This window comes from Sceloporus occidentalis, unplaced genomic scaffold (assembly GCF_023333645.1).
Source record: "Sceloporus occidentalis isolate IW3139 unplaced genomic scaffold, rSceOcc1.0.p SCAF_5, whole genome shotgun sequence".
In the NCBI taxonomy this organism is placed as follows: Eukaryota; Metazoa; Chordata; class Lepidosauria; order Squamata; family Phrynosomatidae; genus Sceloporus; species Sceloporus occidentalis.
In genome coordinates this window covers 102944760-102958342 of record NW_028316985.1, presented here as the reverse complement: position 1 = coordinate 102958342, position 13583 = coordinate 102944760, and the positions used below count along the sequence as shown (strand labels likewise).

Genomic DNA, 13583 nt, shown 5'->3' with positions numbered 1-13583 from the left:
TTAGCAAAACAAAAAACAACAACCCGAATACATACAAAATAGCCACCTGTCACAAAATGGCTGCCTAACAACCAGTTAGCCCCTAAACCTATCTTTGCATACAAGTCCCGCTGTAATAACAAAATATAGAAACAACAAAATACAGTGCCCCTGCGCTATAGGCGGGTGCCCCATCCATGGTTTCCTGTTTACGCAGAAGCCACGCGATGGGAGAGAGAATGGCGTGCAAGCCCGCGGCACACACACTCTCCCGTGCCGCAAGCACGAGCCCCATTCAATCAAATGGGACTCAAGCTTACGCATTTTTTGGCTTACGTGGGGGGGGGGTCTGAAAAGGATCCCCGGGGTAAGCCAAGGGACCACTGTATACAAATATAGAAATTTCAGAATTTAGAAATAACATTGGATCCAGAACATTTGAGAATGACAGACAATATGTTAACAGAAGCTCAGAATAAACAACCTTGAACCACCCTGCTCTTCCTCCTTATCTGAGCCAAAAAGACTGGACCGAACGTCAGAAGCCAGCAAGGCTGAGGCACCCGCAAAACAAGCAAGTGCTCCCTCGCTTCATGGCAACGCAAATGAGGCAAGGAAAGGAGCAAAAGCCAAGGTGCCCACAGCTCCAGCAGCTCTCTCCCTGCTCCGGCCAAGTTGTAGCAACCAACGGGAACCGCGCTGGTATCCATAGCAAACACCAGGTTCAAGCCAGACTCTCACAGACATCAGTCCTGCCCTGCAACCAGCACTGAGAGACTGGCTTGTGGCTGAAGCGTCGGCCAAACAAGCCAGCTCTCCCTTGCCTCATTGCAAAGCAAGCAAGGTGATAAACAAAGCCAGCCAGCTCCTCAGGGGTGACAACTCCAAGCCAAATGAAAGGTGCCCAGGCCGAGGACCACACAGCGCCAACAGGCTGTCTCCACACCCCAACCGATTCAGGACAACAAAGGAGAGTCGTGCCAACATCCGAAGTATGCTGCCCGACCTGAACAAGGCCTTCCTCGGTCAAGGTCAGGAATGTACTCTGGACAGGAGCAGGCAGACGAGGCCTCCCTGCACCAGCGTTTGAAGCAACTCACAGGGGGTTGAGAAGGTGAGCCTCAAACAGGTTAAACCCGCCCCACCTCTTCTAACAGCCCGCGGAGTGCGTTTTTTTTATTTAAATTGCTGGTCTCTCCAGTGAGAGGCCAGCAAAGCCTCCTCCCCAGACCACCGGAGAATTTCCAGTAACTAACCTGGCTGCCGTGTTTTGTAGTAATTGGAGTTTCCAGACTAGGCACAAGGGTAGAGCACATTACAGAAATCAAATCATGAGGTTACCAGTGCATGTACTACAGTTTCTAGATTCCTTACTTCTCGTGTATCATTTGGTGTATCAGCCAAAGCTGATAACAGGCGCTCCTGATACCGCTGCATTCACCTGGATTGTCATGTGAAGCTTGAGCTTGTTTTTCCTCATCCAGTCCATTACTGCTTCAAGACACCGATTGAGAGGAGAGATGCCATCTGTCATCGAAGCTGTTGACCGAGGCATGGAGAAGTATCTTTGGGTGTCATCAGCGTACAATAACCATCAGTCCAGCTTTGGCTGGACTTCATGCCAGTAAAAATACATTTCCACATTTCTTCAAAACTGTCTTCCTTCTTATAACCCTGGTGATCTTCCCAACCACAACTCCTTTCCTTTCAGTTTACTTCTTCCAACAAGCTATGAAGCCTGGTTTGCATGGTGGTTGGCATAACTAAGAGAGGACTCCAATCAAGTGAAGCTTCATGAAACCCTCCTCATGGCTGGTAGATATGAACAGCTGAAGCTGTGCACCTATTGGAGCCACCAGTTTGGTTGGTTTCATTACAGGGAGGAAACCTTGCGTCCAGAAACATGAGTATTCCTTAATCCCAAAGGCTATCCAGGTAGACTTAGTCCTCCAGGTGAGTATTCTCCACTTTACTTCTAGTCCCAGACACCTTCTTTCAGGTTTTCTGCAAACTAATACCCGTGAAGTGATGCCTCTTCAGCTCCATCTTGTAGACTTGGGTGACAACAGAAGGACTGAAGTTCCAAAATGCAAGAAAGCTGGGAATATCTAAGCACAGCATCCCATCGTTCACTACAAGGTGAAGCAAAAGTTTTGGTTCTAAAAATTCTGGAAGAACATTTAAGAAGAACATTTAAGAATGATTGAAAAGAATGACCTCTTTACCTCCATCTTGCAGACTTGGGTGACAACAGAAAGACTGAAGTATACAAGAAGGACTTAGTATACAAAAAAGTCGGAAATGTCTGACTACAGCATCTCATCAGGTGACTGAGAAGAGGTCATAGAGAAAGCACATGAATTCATGGTAACAACTCAAAAGGGGTCTACTTTAAAGGAATGGATCAGAAGGTAAGTGATGTACAAGAATCAAATGTCTGCATGCAGAACATTGAACAACGTCTCAATAGAAGTAGACTTCAAGGATGAACAACAAGCACAACAAGGTGATGCAAAAGTTTTGATCCTCACATTTCTGGAAGCCATCTGCAATTTCACCCTTTTCTTTTCATACACTATCAACATTTTCATTGCTTTATATCAGGTTCCTGCAGATAGATGAGGAGAGGTCATCGAGAAAGCCCATTAATTCATACAAACATCTCAGCAGAAGTTAACTTCAAAGAAACTAAGTCAAGTGATGTAGAAGGATGTAACCTGTGAATGCAGAACATTTAAGAAGGATGGAGAACATCTCAACAGAATTCAACTTCAAGGAAACTGTCACAAGGTAAGTGATGTCCAGAAATGGACCCTGTCGATGGAGAAAAAGGCGTGAGCCTTAAGGTAAGAAGGAATAAGTTTGGCCTGAGCAGGAGCTGGCGGGTTGATGGTCTGTGGTCCTTGCTGACATGCCCAGGGTAGCACTGATCGCCACTTTTGGGGTCGCGAAGGAATTTTCCTCCAGGGCAGATTGGCCTGAGATCCTGGAGGTTTTTCGCCTTCTTCTGGGCATCCAGCAGCGTCCACCTGTTAGGATGTTTGAAAAATTAATGTATTTTGTTCCTGTTGTTGTTAACTGCCTTCAAGTTGATATTGACTCAGGGTAACCTTATGGAGGAAACACTCTCCAAGCCCCTCCATCCTCAACCACTCTGCACATTCTTTTAGGCTCTGAGCTGTAGCCTCTTTAACTGAGTCTATCCATCTGGTATGTGGTCCTATCCTCTACCATTCTCCTAACCTCTACCATTCCAAGCATTATTGCCTTCTCTATTATGGTCACATTATGAAAAGGCTTCTAGAGAGGGTTCAGACTTGGTATGTTCCCATATCCATGTCTTCCTGTCCATCCATGGTATCCTCAGCATTCCTCTCCAGAACAAGCTCTTAAATGAGTTGGTTTTCTTTCTATCAGCTCACTTCACTATCCATCTCCCACATTCCTACAGGATGATGGCAAATACAATGGTATGGAAGATAATACTTTAGTGTTTATTGTTCTAGCTTTGCATTTGATGCTCTTGTCTAGTTCCTTCATAGCTGCCCTTCCCAGTCCTAGTCTTCTTCTGATTCCTTGGATGCAATCTCCGCTCTGATTGTAGATGGATCCAGGCTATGAGAGTTTATGTCAAACCTGAGTGATCTTTACTGTTGTAAAAACCTGATAAGCTGAACTCAGCAGAGAACAACAAGCCTCTGAAAGAAAATTAATGAAAGATATACATAGGGAATTTTGAAATATGCATTCCACTTTCAAAAGGAATAAATGCTACAAGGTCTTCAGAGACCCAAATAAGAAACCTCTTACCATTTGGAAATGGGATATAGTAAGACAATGAATATTATTCACTGCAAAATGATAGTTCAGTAAGTGTGTCCAGTAAGAGCTGATCCATTTTTTAAAAAATCCCGCTTCCTAGATAAAGTAGCAGCACTGTTTATTAAATTTAAAAGAAAATTCAGAAGAAACATCACGCTGTCCAGACAGAATGGCTTTTCCTTGATGATGACGATGGACTCTGGAATATGCCAGCATGTCTTCTACTTGGAGAGATGGAAGGAGGGAGCTTCCCCATTTCTTAGCATAAGGAAGGCTCTTGTCGACATGCCCAGGGTAGCACTGGCCGCCACTTTTGGGGCCGGGAAGGAATTTTCCTCCAGGGCAGATTGGCCTGAGACCCTGGAGGTTTTTCGCCTTCCTCTGGGCATCCGGCAGGGGCCACCTGTTAGGCTCTTTGGGAGATTCATAGGAATCAAGTTAAACTTATAATTTTAAAACTGGCCAAACTGAACTTGGCAAATAGACATAACAACCATAATGCAAAATTAATAAAAATCAGAATCTTGGAAATATTTCTGTTTCTTCTCTTTTGTTTCTTCATTTTGTTGTTTACAAATACAGTTGGTTGTCTTTCTCTTGGAGTATCAAGTTCAGAGAGAACAGCATTTGCCTTCAATTTAGGTAAAATTTTATGTCACTTCAGAAACCATAGGGCTCTCCATCTGTTAATTTTTTTAATATAATTTGGAGGCAGCCATTCCTAGAGAAAAACCTGTAGATGAGCATAGTTGAGGTGTTTAAGCCCTTCACATGGAGTCCTTTCACGCTACACAGTTACAAGACTATGATTCCACGGGAATTGCATGGCTCCATCCAATGGACTATTATCCTTGCCTGCTGAGGATCGCTCCAGTGGAGGAATCCAGTGGGGCAAAAAAATTCAGCACCCTCATGGCCCCAGGTTAACAATATTTAGGCAGAGGGCTGGACAAATGCATGTCCTTGTTTTGGGGAGGGAAGGAATTTGGGATCCCTGGAGCTGGAAACTGAAAAGCCCATGATGTGACTCTCCAGGCAAGAGCTCTTCCAATTTCCCTGCTTCCTTAGCAGAACAGGTATTCCAGCCGTGACAGTGGAAGAAGATGGCTTCATGGGAGTTTATCACATGGGATGAATCCCGTGCAGAAACTAAATTTAAACTGGAACCAACCTGCATTTGCACCATGTTTTTCAGATGTTTGCATGAAAGAGAAATGATGTGAAAATAACCCAAAGACAAAGTCGTCAAAACCAGCTCCTTTTTACTTTCACTAAATTCCAAAAGTACAAAGGAGCTTTCCATTTCGATTATTTTTGTGTTATTTCTCTTTCATGCCAACGCATCTGACAAACAACGCCCAGATTTTAAAATCCCATTTCTGCATGGGATTTTACCAATTTGCCCTCTGTATGATAAACTACATAGTTGTTAATTTTTAAACAAATCCTTAATGTGCCTTTGGGTGGTAGTGACATCTTGATCGCCTTCTCAGACACCTCCTGGGGAGACAGCCATGGATGTTGCCTCACCTTGGTACCCACTGCTTTGCCAGAGATCGCATAGAACCTCCCAGAAGCAATTTTGGTAATGGATGAAGGAAAGAAAGATGATGCACAGTGGCGAACAATACAGTCCACCTTCAGTCCTTGCCTGCCTGCCCACCTGCCCTTCCTCTGGATAAAGGCTTTCAATCTTTCTGGAAACTGACACAATGGTGCCAGGAGCAGCCCATAAGGGTTATGCTATTTTCTCCACAGATGGCAAGAATGCAATGGGAGTATGGGTTGGGACCTTTCCATGTACCCTTTGATCTATGGGGTCTAACGCATCCTGGTCCATATGGATTCCAACAAGCAAAGTTCCTTCTAAGCTGCTAACATAACGGACGAAAGGAACTGGGAAAGAGCGGGAAGACCTGGAAGTTATATAGAGGGTGGGTGGAGCTACTGCCAAAAAGTCCTCTCTAGTGATTCCAGAAGTTTCCAAAGCTGCACAGGAACAGAATAACCCATTTGTGTTAATCACAGAGACCACAAGGAAGAACTACAGTTCCCAAAACTCCCTAGCATTGAGCTAGGGCAATTAAAGAGGTCTCAAAACGGATTATTTCTGCAATCTGTTTTGGCCCTATATTTCAAAGGAAGGAACTAGCCAAACCACCCCTGAGTATGCCTTGCCTAAGAAAACCAGCATAACCAATAATTGAAACATTCAGCTGTGTATCACCCATCAGCAGTAGCAATTAGATACGCAAGTATTTTATTGTTTTAAAAAATCATGATCCAATAGTGGCTTAAACAGAAAGGGGTTTGAAGTGGCTGAATGGACCATGCTTCTGGATGTGGCAAATCTCTAGTGGTCAGAATCTCTGCTTTGTGGGACTTAGGGTTAGTTACTTATCATCTCTGGTAGGCAGAAAACAAGAGTCCAGAGATGGTTAGTAATATATAATAAGAAAAAAGGGGTATTATTTCACAAAAATAAATATCCGTTAGAAGGATTGGAGGCCTGAATGATATTGGGCCAGGCTGGCAACATCATCAAACAGTCCCTTCAACTGGCAGATTGGTACCATTAAATTTTATGCCAATTGAATGTTTTCACTGCAATGTGGAAAATGTATTTGGTTAGTTTTAATAATCAGTAGATCACTAAACCCCAAATCATTTACTCACTGGCTCACTTAACAGTGAATAGATCTTTATACTTACATTCTCTGCAGTAAAATGAAAAGCCACCCAAAGTTGATAGGAGGAAGGTTGATGGGGGGGGGGGGGGAATGCGTAATCCATTGGCAAAACTAAAAACAAAGACAACACAACACTAATGTTCAGTGTTCAGAATGGGGGACATGTTGATATTCCTTCTGGACAGAAGGTTGAAATGTAGAATGTGACTTAGAAAAGGAGGGCCTCTTGCCACCCTAAATATGTTCTCTGTCCGGGAAAGCTGCCAAGACTGCTGATAATGGCTCACAAGGACTGACAAAGATCACAGAAAGCACATTTCTAAGTCAGGCAGTCCAAAGGTCAAGGGTTCTGGCAAGGCAGGTTTAGCAAGGCAGTCCAAAAGTCAAGGGTTCCAGGGAGTCCAGATCAGTCAGCAGTCCAAGAGTCAAGACTTCAGGCCAAGAAGACAAAGGAAGTCAGAGAAACGTGCTTTCGCCAGGAAGCTCAGATGGTCTCTGACAAAGGAGCTCAGCGTCCTGCACCTGTTTATATTTCCCAGATCATGATCACAGTCTCCGTGACCAGCGGCAGCAGGCCCTTTCAGACCTTCACTGGCCAAAGGTAGGTATCTCAGCATCTTGCTCATCCATATCTTCTGTGCCTGGAATCTCTGCTGGTGGGAGGCTAGGCTGCTGAGCCTCTTGACCCAGGACAGACTCTGCTGGAGCTGGCAGAGCAGAGCTAGGGCCCGGCTTAGCTTCAGTCTCAGCCCCAAATTGGGACTCTAACTCTGCCTGGCTGAGCATGATGTTCTCCATTCACTGAAGTAAAAACAAAGGTGACACAACACTGATCTTATGGCGGGGAGGATCAGAGGGGTGGAAGAGTAAAACCAAGCATGACATTCAGGCAGGCAGCAAGGAAGAGGTAATGGGTAGCCCAAACTATCCCACAATTGTTGATCTTGTGGCTGAACATACACTGAAGTACACTCTTACCTCGGGTTACGAACGCGCCGGGATACGAACTTTTCGGGTTACGAAAAAAAAAAAAAATATTTCCGGGTTACGAAGGTTATTCCGGGTTACGAATAACCTTTTGGTGCTTTTTGGCGCTATTTCGCACCAAATCGCGGCTTCTCTGCATTAGCGCCTATGGCTTTCTCGGCTTACGAAGACTTCCGGGTTACGAAAATGGCGCCGGAACGGATTAAATTCGTAACCCGAGATAAGAGTGTATACAGAAACTTGGTGACATACTCCAGGCTTGCCAGAACCAACCAGTAGTCCTGCCCACCAAAACCTCTTTCTCCCTCTGGCTCCACGCTGAAGGATTATCTCGATTTTTTAGGAAATTTCAGGCTAAAAGGAGATTTTTTGTTCTACCACGTTCCCTGTAAATTCCCAGTAACTTTCCTGCAAATTGCTGAGAACATAGCTAATTGTAACTGAAAGATCACTGAGAGTTTTTTGTCAGTGTAGACATGCCCTGGGGAACATTTCCATCATGTTTTGGGATCTTCCAGCCCATTTTAGGCCGCAGAGAAGCCTTTTTTAAACAACAGAAAGAGAGGAGAAATGACTTCCTATTCACATCCTCTTTCAACCGGGCCAAGAAAGGGGGGGCAAATCTTGTGGAAGTTACCTGAAGCAGTCTGAAAACCATGTGCCAGATTCTCCCTGTTCCTAGATTTCCCATGGTTCCTTGCTGTGCCAAGGAGAGAGAGGCAGCCTTGTTCTTAAAAGAATATCTATATCTAAGGCAGTGGTTTTCAACCTTCCAAATGCCACGACCCTTTAATACAATTTCTCATGTTGTGGTGACCTCCCCGAGCAGTGTCTTGGTTCCTAAGACCATCGGAAATAGGTTTTCCAATGGTATAAGGCGACCCCCGTGAAAGGGTTGTTCAACCCCCACAGATTGAGAACCGCTGCTCTAAGGGAGCAGCTGGTGGGAGAAGGCAGAGAGAGGAGACATTTTGGGATTCCTCCTGTACAGGAGGGAGAAATAGAGGATATGTCCTGGAAAAGGAGGGCATCTGGGAGTTAATAAATCAATAAATAATAAATAAATAAAACTTTTATTTATATGCCGCTTTTCTGTGACAAGACAATCAAAGTGGCTTACAACACATTAAAATCCACATTTACAAAATTATATCCCAAATTGCCCCTCCCCCCCACAAAACAGGATTAAACAAGTTACAATTAAAACATCTATTAACAACACAATAAAAAATACTGCAAGGACAGAGCGGTGGGCTGATACATGATGTAGGGGCAGTCATTCTTTGGCCGGGCACTTTTATTCAGGAAAGGCCTGCCGGAAGAGATCCGTCTTGACAGCTTTTTCAAAGCTGTCTAAGCTGGCAATTTGGCGGATCTCGTCTGGCAGACCGTTCCATAGTTTGGGAGCAATTGCAGAGAAGGCCCTCTGAGAGGTAGCAGTTAGTCTGGTTTTTAAAGGCTGCAATAGATTCCTCCCAGAGGACCTGAGGGTGTGGGGCGGATTATGTGGGAGTAGGCGATGCCTCAAATAAGTTGGACCCAAACCATGTAGAGCTTTAAAGGTTATAACCAACACCTTGTTCTGTGCCCAGAAACTAATAGGCAGCCAGTGAAGAGATTTTAAGATGGGTGTTATTCGGTCACTCCTAGTTTTGCCGGCGACCAGCCTGTCTGCCATATTTTGCACTAGTTGAAGTTTCCGGACTAGGCACAAGGGTAGCCCCATGTAGAACGCATTAGAGAAATCAAGTCGTGAAGTTACCAGTGAATGTACAACAGTTTCTAGGTCGTCTTCTTCCAGGAAAGGGCGCAGCTGGCATATCAGCCGAAGCTGATAACAGGCGCTCCTGATCGTTGCAATCACCTGATTTCTCATGTGAAGCGATGGATCTAGGAGCACCCCCAGACGGCGAACACAGTCCTTTGTGGAGAGCATGACCCCATCTAGGACTGGAGGTTGCAACCCTGTACCTGGTTTGGGGGTCCCTACTGTAAGTACCTCCGTTTTGTAAGGATTCAGACTGAGTTTGTTTTTCCTCATCCAGCCCATTACTGTTTCAAGAGACTGATTGAGGGGAGAAATGCCATCTGTTGTCATAGCTGCTGATTGGGACATGGAGAAATATATTTGGGTGTCATCGGCGTACTGATAACACCCTGCCCCATGTCTACGAATTATTTCCCCCAGCGGCTTCATATAAATGTTGAATAGCATCGGGGACAGTATGGTGCCTGAGGGACGCCACATTTAAGCTCCGTTTTTGAGGAGCGACTGTCCCCAAGCATCACCCTCTGGAATCTACCCAAGAGGAAGGACCAGAACCACTGGAGTGCACTGCCACCAATTCCTAACTCTCCCAGGCGTTCCAAGAGGATGTCATGGTCTATTGCATCGAAGGCCGCTGAGAGGTCTAGAAGCACCAACAGGGTCACACTTCCTCTGTCAATGCCTAGATGAAGATCGTCAGCCAGAGCAACCATGGCAGTCTCCACCCCATATCCTGTCCTGAAGCCGGTTTGAAATGGGTCTAGATAATCGGTTTCATCCAAAATGACTTGGAGTTGAAGGGCGACAGCCCTCTCAATCACCTTGCTCAAAAATGGAAGATGAGATACAGGCCTGTAGTTCTTCAAATCCAGGGTCCAGGGAAGGTTTTTCAGAAGCGGACAGTTATTTCCAAGCTTGCAACGGGATTTGTTCTCAAACCATCTGAAATCCAAATTCGTATTCGACCCACTTTCTTGCCTAATGAATATGCTTTTCACCCACTGTTTTTCTCTCTGTGTGATAAGCATTAGCGAATTTGATTGCTTTTCCAGGATGCCAGCACTTTAATCGTCAAAGAGCCTGGGCTGGACTGGGCTGCCTTGGTCCCCGGAGGGCCAGAGAATGCCAGGGCCAGGGCAGGAGAGGCATCAGGGACCCAGGATGGCGGACTTCCCAGCCAAGGTCAGCACCAGGACCAGCAGCCCTGAAAACATTTCTAAGTAGTGTTGGAAGAAAGACTCGGAGAAAATAGCCAGCCAGTCAGAAAAAGCAACCGCATCATCCCCAACCCAGCACTCCTAACTTTCCATCTGGAACAAGGATCACATCTGTAACCAATGTCTTGTGCTGCTGGAGGAAGGGAGAGGGAGGGAGGGATTCTGTGTCATCTCTAATTACCGGAGCCAGGAAGGGATGCCTTAGCAGGATCTCTTCCTCTGGGCTGTTCTCCATGCAATTGCCTATTAAGAGTTAACATTCAAGAGCTATGCTCCATCCAATGAGATAAAGTAGCTGATGGGAAACTTTGTTAACATAGAGGTGAGTATTCCTCCCCCAGCCCCTTTTGTTGGATCGATCTCATGTGACAGCAGTGCATGATTTGTGAACATACCACATTTAGCAAACAGGGAAGATGGCAAGAACATGGCAAGGTCAGGTAGAGAACTATGTTACATTTACCAAAGTGCTGCAAGGCGTGACTTGTCAGCTCACTGGAGCAGGGCAAGGTAGCACTAGCAGAGATCTTCCAGGAGGTGGGGAAAAACGTAATCCATAGCTCTTGGTGCTCTTCAACCTGAGGTGGCCACCTTTTGCGTGCTACTGTAAGGAAAAAGAGAGGCAGGAAAAGTCAAGAAGCTTTACTGATGGTATAAAGCACTGCAAACAGTACACACATGGCTTCCAGCACTTTCGCTGATGGGGTCCAGCATCCCACACAGCCAATGGCAGAAATGGGTCCCAAGCTAATTCTACTCAGCTGGCCATCAAACCAATTTTGTATTGCAGGACATACAGGGCACCTAAAGGCCAGGGCACCTGGGTTAGGGTGCACTCCCCTCTGGGCTGAGGCAAGTGGAAGATTTATAGTTATATAGTGTCAAAGCAAGCAGAGAAAATAAAAATCAGCTAGTGGGATGTAGTGATTTGAATGTTGGACTATGACTTTGGAAGCATGAAGTGTTGTCCCAGCTAGCAGATTATAATATACATACTGTAGTAAAATGAGAAGCTGTAATTAGGAAAATGAAGGAATGAAAATGTAAAAAAATGCATACATCATCTTAAGTCAAACAGGGCAAAGAAAGTTAAACTAGACTGTCTTCTACTTACAATACCATATTTAATTCCTCTCAAAAGCCCTGCTTTCCCCCCAACAATTAATGATATTTGACTTGCCTTTCCTTTGCACTTCCCCCTGTAAATCAGATGAGAGTCACTTTCAAGGGATTCTTGTGGTGTTTTCATAGATCTGTAACATGCGTAACATTCGGCCATCAGTTAAACAACAACAACAACAAAACACATGATGGCAATAATACTACACTAACCTGATAGGAATACCAATGGAAGTGCCTGTGGGTGATAATATCATAATTATAAGTGTAATTGTATTTGTACATTAGGAATGTACGCATCCAATTTACATGGATGCAGTCTCCCTCTTAATCTCTGCTGTTGGCTGGATGAAAGGTAGTGATGACTCAAAGTCAGTCACAAGGCAAATTCCATGACCAAGGAGGGATTGAACCTGGATCTCCCTACTCCATGTCCAGCATTTTAAACCTTATACAGGTCCCTAAAGAACAGTGGTTACTATTTTAAAAAGGGGGGTACCAAGGCTGAAAGTAAGTGGTGGATGTATGCATTATTAGAATAAAAATTAGAATATGCCTTACTAATATTAGAATATTAGTATCATGTGCAAAATAGATGCTCAGATTTGACGGTCTGGGAGACAGCAACCCTATTAGAACAGCTAGAAAATTGCTGACAGCCTGAAAATAGGTTTCATTGACCCTGCTCAAGAAATAGCAAGATAACAGTGCCTCAGCCTTTGGCAGTCGTGCCGAAACCTCCTAAATTCTTTGCATTTCTGTCATTGCACCCAGGGCAGATGTTCCTCCTTCTAACATGCCTCTAGGAGAATTGGTTCTTGTAGTGTCTAAGAGGGGGATGAAAAAGCTCAGGCTGACTGGTAAAATTAGCAGAAATCAGAGATAGCAGGTTCTTTGTGTCTGCTGCATCTACTGGTTCTCAACTTTTGATATCTAATGTTCCACTACTTACCCTGTCCAAGAACCTGGGTTCCAGCAAGAAAGAAAGAAAGAAAGAAAGCTCATTTCTTTCTTAGAAGGACATTTATATGTTTACAGACAGTCTGTTGTTATATTGATGATTTATGGAAGAATAGCAAAGCTAATTGATTGGAACATGGACACATGTGTTCCCCATAGTTGCATCCGGATGGTGAAACCTCCTGTCTTAGAAAGTTTGAGCAACAGTAAAATGGACAAAGCGCATTACCAAAACAAGGAAGAGGGAAGAGGTATATACAGCCAGATGGATTATTAGTAAAAAAAAAAAGGCCCAGGTATGTAAGATCATACAGGATGGGTGTGCTATATCTGCATTATTATGTCAAACACATGGGTCAAAATCCAATCACTGGTCCAAATACATAGATTAAATCTCTCTGTTTGTATGCCTTCAAATCACCTGTTAATTTATGATGACCCAATTTACAGAGTTTTCCTAGGCAAGGGATATAAAGAGGTGATTTGCCTTCCTCTGAAATGCAGCTTACAGCATTTGGTGGTCCCCTGTCCAAGTACTAACCAGGGCTAACTCTGCTTAGTTTCCAAGATGAGGGGGGACCTGGTTTGTTGTTGTGTGCTTTCAAGTTGTTTCTGACTAATGGCGATCCCATCCTTGGATTTTCTTGGCAAGATTTGTTCAGAGGAGGATAGCCATGGCCTACCTTTGAGGCTGAGAGAGTGTGACTTGCCCGAGGTCACCCAGTGGATTTCCATGGCCGATCAGGGATACTAATCCAGGTCTCCAGAGTCATCGTCCAACACAAACCACTACGCCATTCTGGCTCTCATAAGGACCTGGTACCTCCAGGGTATTCTCAAAGAAATGAATGCATAAATCCTATTGATTCAATTGGTCTGTTCTATTACTAAAGCCAACATGGTGTAATGGTTTGAGCCTTGGTTCGTCACACTCTCTCAGCCTCAGAGAGCGGAGGAGAGAAACCATTCTGAAGAAACCTGCCAAAACCTCATCATAAGTGCTGAAAGGGCTTAATTTATTTGTTTATTTAACTGTACAGT

At 44.5% G+C, this 13583-nt stretch overlaps 1 long non-coding RNA gene across 2 annotated transcripts; it reads left to right on the top strand.

The window, feature by feature from the left end:
* Positions 1-725: 725 nt before the first annotated feature.
* Positions 726-4322, top strand: LOC149312603 (uncharacterized). 2 transcript variants are annotated; one of them, XR_016281278.1, is made up of 4 exons: positions 726-1093; positions 1691-1932; positions 2020-2118; positions 2218-4322. It is a non-coding gene; the product is annotated as an uncharacterized LOC149312603 (long non-coding RNA). The 2 variants fall into 2 exon arrangements; XR_016281277.1 differs by having other exon boundaries at positions 1691-2118.
* The last annotated feature ends 9261 nt before the right edge of the window (positions 4323-13583 follow it).